The following is a 16,392-nucleotide window of genomic DNA, read 5'->3' on the forward strand; positions in this document are numbered from 1 at the left end:
ATATATATACACACACACACACACACACACACACACACACACATACATATACACAAATGCGTCTACTTCAGTAGACCAAATGTTCACTTACCTGACTTTCATATTGCTGAAACGATATGCCAGGTTAGTAACTGCTTGGCTACCATGTTGAACTTTGCACCTTACCCCCATGGTAGTGCGATCTCAGAGTTGGTATATTTAGTTAGGGGGTGTGGGGGGCAAAACTCCCCACATGGGTGGATTTACTTTCCTTCAGTTTTACTTTTTTTTTCAGGATGGCCAAGTGGTTACTTACCTGGAGTGGAAAGCTGGTGTTCCAGGACATCAGTGTTATGTGGTTGTTGGCCTTTTTGTCTCAGTAGTATGAAAGTCGGGTAAGTGAACATTCGGTCTACTGAAGTAGACCCACACAAATAAGTATACATTATAGCATTATAGTAAACAAAAGTGCAATGTGCAATGTAAACATTAGTTTCTAAAGTGTGTCAACCTTCAGTATTTCTGTGACAGAAGTGGAAATGAGATATGAACAGTGTGCTAGGTGATATGTCTTGTGCTGAAATAAGACTATTTAGTTTAGATGAAGGAGTGTTTTTTGAGTTGCATTCCAAATATGGAGTAAATGTGAATTTACTTCAGGTCGATTGGGAGAGTTTGCTAAAGAGTACAGTAGGTGCGTGATAGTAGAATGCATGTGCAGTGCTGTGGAGTTTTGTTGTATGCGTAATGAGAGTTGACTTGTGAGCAGTGGATCAAATTGAAAGAGAAGGTTTTTTAATGACATTTAGCTGCAAAGGGAGTAAATGTTTGGAGATGGGGTAGTTTGCAGAGTGGTGATCCTAACAGTAGGTTAGATCTTTGTTTACATATAGCCATTTGGATTTTTCTAGGGTACTCATGGAGGGCTGAGTTTGTAATGAGTCAGTACTTGCTGTTGGAGTGTGGTGGTTATTTCCTTGGTGGCAAATTTGAATGTGGGTAGTCTATATTCTAGTTGAGAGAGAAATCCTTTGCTGATGGCTACTCTAGCTGCTTGAGATAGAAGAGAGGAGAACTTTTTGAACCAGAAGAGGAGAGAGTTTATTTTTGCTCTGACTCTGCCTGGAGGTTGAAGTTTATTTATTTATTTTATTTATTACATTTGTTAACCAGTAAATAGTCCGACTGGGCCTGTGGCCCGTTTTCAGCGGAGGCCCTGGGAGAAAAGCCATTTTTCTTCTAATGCAAATCTACTTCATTTTTCTAGGACTCATTCAATTATCTCTCTTTTTCTGTTGCCTACAGCTACTTGTATCATCATATCTCTAAAGCAAACTTCACACCTTGGCTTTTACCTGGGCACATAGCACAGAGTGACCATAATTTTGCTAACTGGTATAAGTATTCCATTAGCCTAGGGTCTCCATGATGCCTTCGTTTAATGACCGATCAAACCATAATCCTAGGTATTTGAAGGCAGACGTTGTTTCTATAGTATGGTTGTGTAAATCAAAGATAGTTAAAGAGTCAGGCACTAAGTGAATTTTATGTTGAGTTCCAAAATGCAAAGCTTTGATCATGGAGTGGCTGAAAACTAGTTTATGATTTATGAGCCATTGATGGAGCTCATGCATATCTGACTGCAGCTGGGAATGAATATTAGTGTGACAGTGACTTGATCTGTAAATAATGGAGGAGGTCACAAGGAAGTTTGTTAATGTGAATAAAGCAGAGGGCAAGAGTAGATACAGTATCTGTGCTATACCTTTGATAACAGGGCACAGGGTTTGACTGGAAAGAGTCAACTTTCACTCTGCCTATTAGGTGAGGAAGTTTTTAAATCAGGAAGTGCTTGTCCGGTATGATACCAATTGCAATTCGTTTGTTTAGGAGAAGATAGTAGTCAATAAGGCCAAATGCCTTTGTCGAGTCTATAAATAGGGCATCTGTAAGCAGGCTGGTCTTGATTAGAAGGTATCTCATCTGTCAAGAGTTCATACACCATAATATTCACTCTGAACACAAAGACAAGCTTCTTGCCTCCAAGGAGACTCACAGTAGGGTGCAAGTGCCATTGTTCCCTTGGTGCAGTGCATCGTGCATGCTATAACGAGCTCCAGTGCTGATGTTGGTGGTGGGTGAGTATGCAGGTATTTCAGATAAAGATGGCATCGTGGAGACCATAGGCTAATGGAATACTTATACCAGTCAGCAAAGTTATGGTCACTTTGTGCTATGTGTCCAGGTAAATGCCAAGGTGTGAAGTTTGCTTTAGAGATATGATGATACAAGTAGCTGTAGGCAACAGAAAAAGAGAGATAATTGAATGTGTCCTAGAAAAAGGAAGTAGATGTGTGTTAGAAGAAAAATAATGCTGACTTGTCACAGATAAAAACAAAGGAAAGTTGCTAAAGATAACTTTTACCAGTTGATTAGTACAGAGGACAAGAGAGGTAGGAATAACAGAATGTATTAATAAAAAAAGAAGCATTAGTGTGCGTGCATGCGTGAGGGGATCTAGTTGCCAACATTAAGCAGAAGGATTTATTTTTAGTTAATTATTGATATTTGTTGATTAGGAGATCCAACTGGACAGAATCCATTTACACAAGCAAGAGCTTCAGACATAAAAGATTTACTGAAAAAGTCCACAATGTAACACAGTTTCGAGCTACTCAAATCTGTGTATATGCACAGAAATATAGAGAAAATACCATGACAATAAAGAAATGACAGCTGAAGCTGAAGAACTTCATATGTACTATATTCACAGAGAGCGAGAATGTTATGTGATCTTTGGTACATCCTGCATGATTAGTATGTAATATAAGAAACAAGGACACCAGTGTATTATATACACAGTGTACTTTAGGAAACAAGTCCATGAAACTGAGATGAGCAGCAAACGTATTATCAGTGAAGCAGGTTTTATAGTTGTCTTGCCTATCACTGACTGATGTCCATTTTATTGGGATCTAACTGACCAGTTACGTGTTTGAAATTATAGTTGCTTGTAGTTCATCTTGTAATGCAGGCACTGCATTGTCACTGTCTGTGTAAGATTGCTGTACACCAAATTAAGGATTTTCTCCTTTATCACTGCTGAATGACTGTGGAAATAGCATACTTAAGAGAGCTGAAGTTGAAATCCCTGATATGGGGTGAACCAGGCTTGCTCCCCTGTCACCCTGCAAAAATAATACTTTTGACTACTGCAAGCCATTTAGGTAAGTAGTGCTGGTGATCATTGAAGCCTGAGAAGGTGAACTGAAATATATGGTTTGCAGTCCCTCACAGAGAAGCATTCTACTTGGTAATTAGAGTAAAACATAAAGCGTGGCCATTCGCAGTGTAGTATAGTAGTCAACGGTGATAAATATGGTGCATCTGCTTACTACAGGAAATTTTAATGCATCAAAGCAAGGCAGAAGAGCCTTGAGCCTGGAATTTATGGGGGAAAAGTCAGAAGAACAAAATCATTGTGGAACAAGGAGGCAAGAATATGTCAGGAAAGTAGGATGTTAACAGATGGGAAGAGCAGGACTTGGGAGTAATGAGATCTGATAATGACAAGAACAAGGAATGAAACGATTGAATACAGGGGAGAAAGTGAATAAAGGAGGCAGGACAGGGAAATTAATAAGAGGATGTTAGAGTGCAAATATATATATATATATATATATATATATATATATATATATATACGCACACACACAACAAATATGCAATATATTAATACCATATTAAAAACATATTACTGATATTAAGAATGCTTGTATCTAATATATATTATTTATCAGTCAGTTATTAAGTAAAACTAATACTGAAGGCCCCTCTGCTTAACCTGACATTTAAAATTAATAGTGTTATCAAGTCCTGCTGTTTTGTTGTTGTTTTGCAATAATGTTTGCCAATGTTCCTGTCTGCAAGAGTATCAAACTCATTTCATACAGTGATCTGGATAAGAGTCACTCATAGAGGCTTCTAGTTAGGTGGCTTTGAAAAATCGGCTATTTTATTACATCATCCATAACATTAGACATTCTCAGTGTATTGCTGCATAAGGGCTCTTGAGGTAAAAATCACCATTATTTACAATATTCTTCTTGTACATTCAGCTGAATCAACTTTTCTTTCAACTTTATTGCTACCACAGTTTTGCTATCTATGATTTGGAGTGCTCCCTCTGTAGCTAGACTTAGTGCTTGCTTCCAGCAAACTGTGGAATATGTCATCACCTGTACTAATATTTTTCACTGGAACCAATTTAAAAAACTCTACCATTGCACATTTTACATCCACATCATGAATGAAAACTGCAGGCTAAGCCACATTACTTATATTTGTGCTTTAATTAACTGTCAGTGTAAAGGCAATAAAAATCTGACTTTGAGAGAAAGATGATTTCTTAGATCATGCAATAAATATAATAGCAAATCCTTGTCCTTTATCTATACATATTAGTTCTGCACTTATTAGCATGCATGTCCCTATTAGTTCATTGGAAAATGGTTTTTGTGACAATACTAGTTGATGAGCTGTCACAAAGCTTACCTTACCTACCTCTTCAGTGACACAGTGGCTGCAGTTTTTTTCAAAACCTTTTCCAGATTGACACATTTGTCATCATATGTATTTATCAAATGTACTTGTTCCAAGTTATTCAACAACTTGCAGAAGAACACAGAGGCTAAAATGAAAAGACAAATACTTATTTACACCTTTGTCCAAAATATCACATAGATCTTTCTGTGTATATGCAAGAAAGGATTTCTCAACCTGCATAAGATCACAGAAGCTAAAAGGAAAAATATGTTGCATTTCTTTGAATCAGTTTTCAACAACAATTCTTTGCTAGTGTAGTCTAGTAAAATAAGTAGTGGCTACAAACAGTTCTGCAGTTTATGTCTACAAAATTATCACGTCATTTACGTTGGCTAACTGTTCATTGTCACTCCCTTCAGAAGAACAAATCTATTTCCATTGCCTACAACTTCTGACACACTTTACTTTGCCTGCTATAAACGTATGGAAACCACTGTTATAGCATGACTGATGAATAATATTTCTACAAGTTACTGAATGTGTCAAGGCAAATCTCATAAGGGTTTGGATACTTAATCTGGTCAAGGATGCAGTGTTTACCCAATTTTAAACTAAGTCCTAAAAACATTTCAGACTAAACAAGGATGATTTGTATTCATCAATAAAATGATGGTGTAGGCATTTGCACACAAGTTTTTTTTTTTTTAGTTAAAATCCACAGGCATTACTCTATAAATGTATACTGAAAGGATTGTTATTTCAACATAAAAGAGCTGAAAGCATCCAAAACCTACTTATAAATTTATTTAAAATAAGATTTTCTTTCTGATGCTACTGTATCTGTGTTAATCATTTCCAACTTTACTACTGACATTTCTTTGGGAGTATGCATGATGAGGCACTGTAGCACTGGGGCTACTATCCCCCTCCCTTTTAACACAACAAGGATTTGTTCTGTAAATACAATCTCCTGATGATGATCTCATTACATAGACTCACCACATGTAAAGCTTAGATTTCAGACATCCTGTACCTACTGCCCTGCAGTAAAAATGGTACCTGTTGTTACCGTTACTTAAAATCAGAAATCTGATTACTGAATTTTGAAAACAGCAACTCACCAAATATCTGGCTTAACACAAACACACACACACACACACACACACACACATACACACACACACACACACACACACACACACACACACACACACACACACACACTAACCAAAAGCAGTAGGAATATGGTAAAATCAACATTTCTAGAGATGACACATTTGTAAATATCTAGATTTTTATTAATTGTTCCACTCTTATATGGGAAACGGTTAAGTGACTTAAATGAAATAGTTACTGGCAAAGGTAGATTTTTGGGGGGGCAGGGCTTAGACAGCCACTTATAACTACATACTAAAAGCTAGTTTAAAGTTTGGTTTTATTTCTCAATTAAAATTTTGCCTCATGTACATTGACCCATTCAAACTGACAAGTACCAGAGTCTAATTTAGATGTCTGCTATTATATAACTAAAAGAAGAGCTCTTTTCTTGTTGTGGTATGCCCTCCCATTGTTTGGTCACCTCAAATCACATGTTTCTTGCTTCCATGTTAGTTGGAAATAGGTGCTTGGAGGATGAAACATCCCAATGTTATCTTTTTCCTACAGGTGCACAACTATTCTACTCCATCTTACGTTATCTTCCCAGAGGTCCAGACCATCCATCCACAACTCCCTTTGCCCATTTTTGAACATACTATTGGGGTGTCACTTTAACAGTGGCAATCATTTAGAGCCAATGTTCACACTGCTGGGTGGCAAGTCCTGAAACAGTCACATCTATTTTCCATCAATTTTTCACAACAAAAATGAAAAACATAAAAACCATCTCCACACATCAAAGATAAACACTGTTAAACTCTGCCAGTTGTTGCTCATATCACAAGTACTAGGTAAATGAGAAAAATGTGATCAGAATGTCATTTCTGAGCACTGGGGGTTGATATAATGGTTAAAGTGTTTACCTGTCAGGTACAAGGCTTGATTCTGACCTCAGAAAGAAAAATTGCCTAAGCTTAAAATGGCCCTAAAGGGCAGTTAGCCTAGTAACTACCCATGAATCTATTTTAGAGATGCTGTAGTGACTATCTGAATATACAAAACAAAATGCATTTTTAAATGTTATTTTGGGCCTCAAAAGAGCCTTGAGTAGCATCAGTATCCTGCGTTCTTCCTTCTAGTCAACAAGTTCAATTTGCTCTCAGGGAGGTGGAAAGCACTAAGCAGAATCCTCATATTCCACAGGTCAGGCATGAAGGTTGGTATAGTCTTAGTATAGCATAATCCTTGATAACCATCACTACACAAAGTGACATCAGAATATAGGAGAACAGTATAATATCCCACAGCATAATAGTTCTCCACCATTCAAGCTGTTACTCCTAGGAAGAACTGAAGAACTAAAGATCAACAACTGGGTAATATGTGGGCATTTAAGATGTATTAGTTCAGAGGACTGACAATTATACAAAGGGACTACTTAAAAAATAATAATCAAACCATACAAAAAGGGTATGCGTATCACAGAGCTTGAGTTTCCATTGTGATCTCTAGCTTGTAACCTCATTTCACATGTCTATGGGGTGTTTATGATAGATTTATTTAAATACAAAAGACAGTAAGGAGACTGCATACAGTATTAGTGCCTGGTAACCAGTGACATCCATGGAGGACAAAGGGTGTCACAGCTAGGAAGGCTAGAAAGGTAGTGACAGAGTAGTGAAGTACAGGAACCTGTATCATGAAGTGTCCTTTTTCTGAGATTTTATTTTAGTGAGAGAAATACAGCTTGTCAGCTTACAATTAGAGACTACATCCGTTGGTTAAGGTACTGGAGGTAAGACAAGGGGGTAAAGACATTGGGACTCTGCAGGAAGGAATGGCCTACAGATCCGTTCTGCAGTAAGAACTTTCTCCAAAGCAGCTGGGAAGGCACTGTAGTACTTACAACTGGTCTGAACAAGTGTACTGAAGAGGGAGAAAGTGAGTTGAATAGGGCTGAATACAGAAACCTGAAAACAGGTGCAAATGGTCTGAAAGAGAAAACCAGGAATATAAAAAAGTACAGATATCACAAGGAGCAAAGTAGGAAAGGTCATGTTAAAAAATGTTAGCAGCCAAATAAGATGAAGATGCTGTAAAGAGTGAAAGCAGGTACTGAGACATACATTGTTAGTGTTGAAGACACCTGGGAGTATGATACCAGGAGATTTAACATCTCAGTCCCAGGTTACAAGCTCTACCTAATTGACAGAACAAGGAAACAATGGGACAGTGGTAATATTAATAATAATAGAAAACATACAGAAATAAGTCAGTACAGGAAGGGAAGAGGGCATGACACTGAAATCGTATGCAGGAGTGGCACTAGTAAACTGACTGCAATCACAACAAGGGTAGAAAAAAACTAGGACTGTTGATACTGAAACACATTAGAAGAGATAATATATATGCAATACAAAATGACAGTTAAACGAGGCAGAATCAAAGTAAAAGACATACTGTCACACTTCATAATATATTATACAGTCACTGGTTGTGACTCCAGCTTCTGTTTCTTGCCAAGGCATGATATGGGCATGAAAGCAGGCTTGTGGGGCACATCAAGCCCAAAAAAATAATTAAAAAACGATGGCTAACATACAAATAAAGTATAGAATATAGAGCAAAACAATAATCCATAATGGTATGTGCTATACTACCTACGTGTTTAAAAATCACACATAATTCATCTCTGTAATGCTTAAGAGAGTCTTTCTTCATAATTGAACTGAGGAGACAGGATTGTCATCCAAATTCTGTACAAGGGAGACAGTTAAGACTAACAATAACCCCTGCAATAATCAGAAGACAAGTTTTAAAGACAAGCCAGTTAGGTATTGTCACTGTGCATGTTTCTTCTAATTTTTGGTGTTAGTGAATCTTAGCTTGTTAGTTCTTCATGCTGATTTGCTCCATGACCTCCTGTGTGATGGATACAATGTATTGATTTGTCTGGTTTCAGAATTCATCCTCTGTGCAGAAATTTATCAATATGCTTGCCTGGTCATTTTCAGCAGAAAATAAATGTTGGATACATTGTATAGAATGGAAGGCAAGCAAAGTGTTTGCTCGAACTGTACAGAATTAACTACAACTTTCTTACATACATTGTAAAGATCAAACCCCATAATAGAATGAATTCCAGTTTGCTTGCCTGTACTGGACTACAAAAAATGCATCTTTCTTGCTTGCATTAGACAGAGCAAGCAACAGGTTTCTTGATTGTGTAGTACAGAACAAACAACAGCATCTGTGTTTGCATTAGGCACAGCTAGCAGCATTGTGCAAAGCTAACAATAATTGTCTTGCTTACACTACAAAAGAAGAGAAACAGCACTGGATGGTGCAAAGAGCAATTTTGTTTAACTTGCTTTGGAGAGAGCAAACATCAACTTTACTGTTTACCTTGGAAAGAACAAATATCTTTGCTCATCTTGGACAGAACATTTTTAAATTTTAGTGAATAGAACAAACAAATTTCTTGCTTGCTTTGGACTAAACAAAGTATATCCAGACATTAGAAGAGACTATATATCTATATATATATATATATATATATATATATATATATATATATATATATATATATATATATATATATATATATATATATATATATATATATATATATATATATATATATATAATATGTCGAGTGAGATGTCGGCTGAAAATATCGACAGAAAAAATGTCGGAATTGACATCAGCAAATGCAATACAGCATTCGCTGTTGTGAATTACGACATTCTAAGCCATATCGCACTATAGTGGGGATCAGGAAATGTACCCTTACTCTCACTGTAGTGCAATCTCGGAGTTAAAATATTAAAGTAGGGGGGGTGTGGGGGGTGCAGGGGGGTGCAGCCCCCCTGCAATATGTTTGTTTTATTGTTTAGTGGATAAGAGCATGTCAGTAAAGTCATTAAAGTCGAAATGTTCGACATTCGACCTTACTGACATGGTTAGTTCTAAATCTACTGTGTTCAATGTTCTGGTTTTCGAGTATATTATTCGAAAATCTGAACATTCGTATGCAGTGAATTTGAATATTTGATAATAAACCAAATATATATACATATATATATATATATATATATATATATATATATATACACACACACACACACACACACATATATATATATATATATATATATATATACATATACACACACACACACACACACACACACACACACACACACACACACACACAATACAAAATAACAGTTAAAGGCGGCAGAATCAAAGTAAAAGACATACTGTCACATATTGTAATATGTTATATAGTCACCACTTGTGACTCCAGCTTCTGTTTCTTGCCAAGGCATGATATGAGCACCGAAGCAGGTTTGTGGGGTACATCAAGACCAAAAAAATAATTTTGTAAAATTATAACTAACATACAAATAAAGTACAAAATACAGAGCAAAACAATAACCCATAATGGTATGTACTGTAATACCTAAATGTTTAAAAAAGCATGCATAACTCATCTCTGTAATGCTTAAGAGAGCCTTTCTTCACAACTGAACTGAGGAGGCAGGACTGTCATATTCTGTACAAGGGAGACAGTTAAGACTATCAATAACCCATGTATTAGTTAGAAGACACGTTTTAAAGACAAGCCAGCTTAGGTATTAAGTCACTATGCATGTTTCCTCTAATTTTTAGTGTTAGGGAATCTTAATTTGCTAGTTCATCAGGCTGTTTTGCTCCCTGGTCTCCCATGTGATGGTACAACGGATTGTACAGAACAAACAACAACATCTGTGTTTACACCAGGCACAGCAATCAGCACTGGGTAAAGCTAACAATAATTTTCTTGCTTACACCAGAAGAGAAAATAGAACTGGACAGTGCAAAAAGCAACTTTCTTTTACTTGCATTTGAGAGAACAAACATCAACTTTATTGTTTACCTTGGAAAGAACAAATGTCTTTGTTCATCTTGGACAGAAGACATTCATAAATTTTAGTGGACAGAACAAACAGCAAATTTCTTGCTTGCTTTGGACAAAATGAGCTATATCCAATTTCCTTGCTTGCTAGCATTGTATAGAATGATTGAACTCCAGTTTTCTTGCTTGCATTGTGTAGAATAAACTCACTTTCTTGCTTACATTGTACAGAATAAACTCCAACATTTTGCTTGCATTGTATACAACAAACTCACATTTTTGCTTACATTGTACAGAATGAATTTCAATGTGCTTGCTAGGTTTGAATGGAATAAGCAGCAACTTTTCTTCCTAGCATTGAATTGAACAAACAGAGCTGGAAAGAGAAAGCACAAACTCTATATTTTTTGCTTGTATTCTACAGAATTATATCCAGCTTTCTTACATACCCAAAGGAAACTGCATTAGACAGAAAAAAACTCTCTCTAGCTTGCTTATATTTTGCTGAAACTCCAACTTTCCAGCTTACATTGTGCAAAATTAACTCTAGTCTTCTTGCTTTGATATCTCTGGACTCCATGTACTCATAGAGAGCATGTAATATAGCAATTAGCTTCATACTGGACTGGATTGCAGCAGATTGTGTTTGAATAATACCCTGACATATCTGATGATTACTCTTGAGTGCTGCCTGCATGTCAGGGGCTAATTGTGACCCATGATGGCACTGAACATCCCTATGAGGCCAAGTAATTTTGGGTGCACCTACATCAGATGCAATGTCTCAAGTGCCGAGAGAGCATCACTTGTGCTCAGAGCCACATGGTCCCCTTCCCCATTGTAGACTGTACAACCTCATGTTTGTCTGTGAGTATGCCCACCCAGAATAAAGACAGACAGGCAGACAAATAGACAGACAGATAGTGCCACTGTATCATCAAACTGTGGCTCACCTACCTGTGCCTCACAATCATTATTTCAGTTACAGCCCTGCACTAATGTCTGCATCAGGGTGTTGTCCCACCTCAACCTGTGTGGATGTTACTGTAGCAATACTCTGTCATGTGAACAGACAGCAAAAGTTACTCTGGATTGAACATGAGTACTTGTTCTTAAACTATGCTCCTGTGGCATGTACACTAAGGTTGTCTATGCAAAATGTACTGTATAATGTCAACTTACTTCTGCTAGCATTCTGACAAAGCTGTTGTGAGACCTCTGAGTAGGTATTTATGAATGTGGGGATGTGAAGGTGTCCTCTCATATGAGGGTTGCAGTGGGCAAATTCTCTCCAAGGTTTGCCGAATGTTGATCTATTCATACACAGTGAAAGGGTTATCAACAGATCGACCTGAACTCCAAGCCTACTTCTGTAGAGCATGCCTTTGCCTTGGCATAACACACTACCATGTTTACAACACTACTTGAACATGTCTTTTTCTTGGCATAGTATAGCATCTCAGTAACTTGCTTCCAACATTACTGCAGTGTGTGATTATTGGCCCCTAAGGCATTTATGTCACAGACTATTGCCTGCCATACAAGGTCCCTTATAGACTGGTCAGTATGCCATCTCTGTGTCCTAAGGGCCTATAAGAGGACATCATTTTCAGCAGGGCTGAAATTGTCCAACCTCTGCTGTCCATCTCATTTTCCAGGCATGCAAACATCTGTGAACACATGACACAGAGCTATAAAATATATAGTCATAGGAGTGGTGGAATTATACCTACAGACAAAGAGGTAACCTAGTTATATCATACTATATTCACAGGGGCAGTTGTGTGGGTATGCCATATGATACATGTAGAGACAGATATAAGAATGCATACAGCCAGTGTACTTGCCAAACAATAGTACATATGCACTGCATACAGGCTTCATCCAGTTTTATAGGACCGACAAGCATGGGTAGGGTAAGGTAGTAACACACTTTCAGAGTATGTATGCCTCCTCAGAGCTGCCATTAGGTCTAGATAGTGCTGCTATTCCTCCCTGTTTTGCAGATATCCAATACAGCTTCCCATATCTGCACATCCTGACACACATAACAGGGATACACCTATCAACCAACACAATTTTAGACCTGTTTATACAACATGTAGGCAGACTAAGTCAGGAAGCATGAATGTCTATGACTCATTAATTTTGCTACCATGCATCTGAGACTTAAAGTACAGCTTCCTACCTATGCTTGACACTGACAGCTCATGGCTACAGGCCTGTGCTGAAGACCTGTGTGAGTATGTATGACACACTACTTTACAGATAGAGGTTATTCTACTAATAATTCAGAAATCACTTTGTAAGTGTGATTTACAGGCTACTATTTTGTTTCTCATGAAACTCACACCATCTTTAGAGGTAAACTCCATGAAAAATGCTGCTCCTACAATTGCCCACCAGACAGTGCCTGTATGGTGCATGAAGAACAAGATTATACTCTGTCTCCTCCATGATCATTTCAGGGACTACCTACTGGACCTCTGTGATACTACCATCATAAAAGTTTATGCCTGGTATGACCTCACTGAGTTGTCCTCACCTGTGAGTATCACCTAGATGGGAGAGTAGTGCAAAAGTGGTGAGTGCATGGAAATTGGAAGTTAGGCAGTATCACTCCAAATGGTATTGTAAGTGGTGGGTCACCACTTTATTATCCCACCGCTTTCACCAATAACATGACAACCCACCACTGCCAGCCAGTAATCAAGGAGCCTCAATCCTCACCACTGACAACAGTGGGGGGTATTCACTGAGAGGATTACAGGTACACACACAGTATTTCCAGATGCAGCTCTCTGCTCTCTGCATCAAGTGCAATTTCCCTTAAGAGCACACACCACAGTCAGTCTGGGGCTGATTTCTCTCTCTTTTTCCAGATCCCAATAAGACTCCCCACTGGCACAGCTATTGAGTTGAGATCTCAGCTGAGTGACCAAGGTAAGATCTCCAGCACCCTCTCTGTCCAGCCAGTGCTTTGTGTCATTGCCCAAGTAGCTGACACACACACACACACACACACACACACACACACACACACACACACACACACACACACACAAACACACACACACTTTGCGGTTTAATTTATGCACACACATCTGGGAAAGGCTGGCATGGGTTTACTAGCTATGACCCCTTTTGCCCAGACTATACGGTAGATATCACTGCCACCAGCCAACTCCTTATAAGCTACTTTAAGGCCCTTAACAAAGAATGTCCAAGCTTACTGTGTAATATTAATATTAATACAAATGGTAGTCTGGCCAAGAGCAAGGCTATTAGAAGTGGCCCACAGTGTCACCAAATAAATATGCAAGTACCCTCAAAACTTAAATATCTCTAGAAAGATCAGCCACAATGAAAGGTTTAAATATATTTAATAATAAATAATAAATGATAAAAGAACAAGAAAATACTCAGTATACATTCACAGTGACATCAGAGTTCAAATTCAGGGGAAATATGTAAAACAACATTGCAAGACAATCTCAAATAAATAAAGAAAAATATCTAAACTAAGCTTTGCTATATTCTTGACTATATCTAAGAAAGTTATACTGCTCCCTAGAAACTTAACTTCATCATATCAAGGCAGATGTTGTGGTGAATTGTTCTTGTTTGGTCCAAGACAGAATACAGAACACTCTGTCTCTCTAAGAGTTCTCAAATTAATGTCTCAAATATTACTGCTGGGATAGCTTGCAGAATGACATCATTTCTTGTCATGTGACTCTATCCCAGGTAAAACCCCCACTGCTGGAATCTGGCACTATTTAACATCTACCCATAGAAATACATAGAAATACATAGACCTCAAATCTTTGTCAGATGCTGGAAGTCATAAAACAATTACATTCCTTCATGCTTTCAATCTATCCTAGGATTTGGGCACAATCCCCCTACTCAGGTATCATTGATAAACTCTACCAGCTGGGGAGTAACACTTACATCACTAGATGGTTAACTAATGTCCTCACCAACAGACCACATACTGTGAAAGTTGGTGAATCAACCTCTACCATTGCAGCCGTCACCATTGGTGTACCCCAAGGATCTGTGTTGGGCCCTGTATCATTTGGAATCTCTTTCTCAACAGTCCAGGCTACAAAATATGACCTGTAGCTTACCAAGTTTGCATATTGTTTGCAACTATTGAGTCCACCAATGATGTAACTCTAGTACAAGAGGGGCTAGCACATAAATGATTGGTGCCAAAGCCAACAGTCTAAATGCAGAATGTGTCAGACTTTGTGCCTTATGCAAAGTGGAATTTCTTGGTAAATACACTATTGGTAACACTCCCCCCTGTGCTGAAACAAGTGGTTCAAGATTTGGGAACACATGTAGATAGCAATCTGAACTTCGACCAAGTATCCAGAGTAGTATGGAAAGGCTACGTCATGCACCTCAGAAGTCAGGTAATTTTATCCAGATGTGAGGAGGATATAACAGCACTGTACTCAAACCTCATCAGAACACTAATGCTTCCTTTTGCACATACCTCACCAGACACCTACAGCAGCTGGACAGAACATGGAGGTTTCACACCAAGAAAATGCAGGTTCTACAAACTGTGTCATGATTTATGTGGATATACTGAAAGTCCTATTCCTGAAATCTGTATTGAAAAGGATAAGGTGATTTGTGCTTGGACTACAGGATATCTCTGACCTTGCCCTCGTGTAAATACTGCACATCCACAAATCAGAAGTCTGTTGAGAGGAAGATGGTAAAAGCAATGTCCCACATGCTGTTGTAAAATGCCCTCTCTGCTGTCAAGCAAGTGCAGAAACACACACATGCACCCAGTTGACTGTAGTGAGAATAGAACCCCTACCTATCTAAGTACATAGACTAAAAACACAGTACTTTATGCAAGTACCAAGGCACAAGTCTCACTTGGAGTGTCTCAAACAACACTTTATAGCTGATGACATCAGCAGTGTCTGTTGAGGAGAATATAATGGTGTTCCACATGCTGGTGTAAAATGCTTTCTGTAATGTCAAGCAACAGCTCACACATACTTAACTGCAGTGAGAAGAGAACACCTACCTATCTAAGTACTCAGACTACAGAACTCAGTACTTTATGCAAGCACCATGGCACAAGTCTGACTTTTATGTGGCTGCAGGTCAACTTATAGCAGATGACATCAGCAGTGCATGTTGGAGAGAAGAAGTTGGGAGGCCTGCATGAAATGGATCTGTAGGCATGTGCAAGTATCAAAATATTGTCAGTTCTTGGGATTGGAGAAGTAAATGCAGGATACACACTTCTGTTCTTCTCACTAAAAACAGACACACTCTTGCACACTTGACTGCAGTCAGAACAGAACCCCCTAACTATCTAAGTGGACAGACTACAAAACTCAGTACTTTACGCAAGCACCATGGCACAAGTCTGACTTTCACAAGACCACAGGTGAACTTATAGTAGATTACATCAGCAGGCCATCTGGGAGACAAAATATTGGGAGACCTGCATTGGCTCATAGCCTTATATGTACATAGGAGGCTACTAGTCTAATGGCCCTATGGTGTTTAGAAGCTAGCTGTGTAAAACACAAGTACCCTTATTGAGCACAGTTGGATGGTCATTGTCAGCAGAGTGATTTTGTGAGCAACACCAATTGGGCCTGTCCATGAGGGACATCGGTGCTACCCCAGAGGTGAATGTACAATCACCCAACCAGTAGTCAAGGTTGCGCTTGAGCAGGGTCATTTAGGAGCACTGATTCACATCCAGTGGGAGCCTATCACAGAGAAGTGTAAGTCATTGGGGGATATATCTGTTTCCACACATGTTCTGTTTATGTCACAGGCTAGGATGAGAACTCTAGGCCAACTTATTCTTGTCCCATTTG

The sequence above is a fragment of the Protopterus annectens genome, chromosome 1.part0 (assembly GCF_019279795.1).
Source record: "Protopterus annectens isolate FY-2018-M chromosome 1.part0, PAN1.0, whole genome shotgun sequence".
In the NCBI taxonomy this organism is placed as follows: Eukaryota; Metazoa; Chordata; order Ceratodontiformes; family Protopteridae; genus Protopterus; species Protopterus annectens.